The sequence below is a fragment of the Lissotriton vulgaris genome, chromosome 11 (assembly GCF_964263255.1).
Source record: "Lissotriton vulgaris chromosome 11, aLisVul1.2, whole genome shotgun sequence".
Taxonomy (NCBI): Eukaryota; Metazoa; Chordata; class Amphibia; order Caudata; family Salamandridae; genus Lissotriton; species Lissotriton vulgaris.
This window is the reverse complement of record NC_141699.1, coordinates 377356237-377357813: the sequence shown is the minus strand read 5'-3', so window position 1 is coordinate 377357813 and position 1577 is coordinate 377356237. Positions and strand designations below refer to the sequence as shown.

Genomic DNA, 1577 nt, shown 5'->3' with positions numbered 1-1577 from the left:
CCTCCAGCAGCAGCCGGACCCGGTGAGTGCCTGCAAGGGGAGAGGGGCGTCGGGACACATTGTCGGTGTCCGCCCCTCCCCCCGTAGTGCGATCTCGCACCCATTGTTGTTTAGAGCCTGAGAGGGCTCTGGGGCAGTTCGGTACTGAGAGCCTTTCGAGGCTCAGGGGGCCACCTTGTTCTCGAGTTCGTGAAGGACTCCAACGTTACCAGCATTCTTGTGGTAGAGCCCCCGAAGGGCTCCGATGCCCAGTTATTGTTTAGAGCCCTGAGAGGGCTCGGGGGCCATTCTGAGATTCTGTACATGCACTACCATCTGAGACTTGTCCGTCTTTTCCTTGCTTCTCTCCTTAGTATCTGGGTGATTTGCATTGTTTATTTTGTTCCTTCTTCCTTGCAAGCTACCTCCATCCTCCCGCTCTCCGTGTTGTGACCTGAGGAGAAGATGTACTTTATTCTATCCATAGCGCCGTCTGGTTACAATGTAGCCACAGAAATGCGGGAAGTTTTTTGCACTATTTCCCCTGCCAGACAGTTCAGTGTACACGGTCCGGACTCCTCCAGCTGAGGCGGCGGCGGCGGCGGCGGGTGTCAGAGATGCCTAGCCCTTGTAATCACTGTGGCTCCTCCGGCAGGTCACTGTGTGCTCCTGCATTGACCGAGCCCCGTCTGAAGTGGGTGTATGACACTTAGTGTCAGGCGTGTTGTGTACTGATTCACACATGTATTGACCCCACTGACGCCGAGGCGTCAGTAACTGCCAAATTTACACTTGAGTGTCAGTCTTCTACATTTTATAAACATATTTGCGATTTGTTCTTTGCAGTTTGCTGTTGGCCAGTGCAGTTTCTTACAGCCATGCGAACTCTGCCATACTGGTAAGTTTAAAACTGTGTCCATCTCTTGCGACTGCACTGGTCTGTGATGGGATATTGTCAGTTTTCGAGTCTTGCGACCATGAGATTCTGTACATGCACTACCATCTGAGACTTGTCCGTCTTTTCCTTGCTTCTCTCCTTAGTATCTGGGTGATTTGCATTGTTTATTTTGTTCCTTCTTCCTTGCAAGCTACCTCCATCCATCCGCTCTCCGTGTTGTGACCTGAGGAGAAGATGTACTTTATTCTATCCATAGCGCCATCTGGTTACAATGTAGCCACAGAAATACGGGACGTTTTTTGCACTATTTCCCCTGCCAGACAGTTCAGTGTACACAGTCCGGACTCCTCCAGCTCAGGCGGCGGCGGGTGTCAGAGATGCCTAGCCCTTGTAGTCACTGTGGCTCCTCCGGCAGGTCACCGTGTGCTCCTGCATTGACCGAGCCCCGTCTGAGGTGGGTGTATGACACTTAGTGTCAGGCGTGTTGTGTACTGATTCACACATGTATTGACCCCACTGACGCCGAGGCTGCAGGCATCTACACTTGTAATGTTTCTAGCATGGCCACTCAAATGTACAGAAACCTGCTGTCATCACCGGGACCAACGAGCAAGAAGTACGCCCCCCTCCCACCAATCCCTGTTAGGTAGTGGAAACTGTCCAAACTGGGGGGCAGACAGCCCCTCTCACCTTTCGGCCT

The 1577-nt window shown here is 52.5% G+C and overlaps 1 non-coding gene across 1 annotated transcript; it reads left to right on the top strand.

Annotated features, from left to right (window-relative positions):
- The first annotated feature begins 913 nt into the window (after positions 1-913).
- On the top strand, positions 914-992 carry LOC147679810 (small nucleolar RNA Z195/SNORD33/SNORD32 family). Its single transcript, XR_015302024.1, has one exon. It is a non-coding gene; the product is annotated as a small nucleolar RNA Z195/SNORD33/SNORD32 family (small nucleolar RNA).
- Positions 993-1577: the final 585 nt, after the last annotated feature.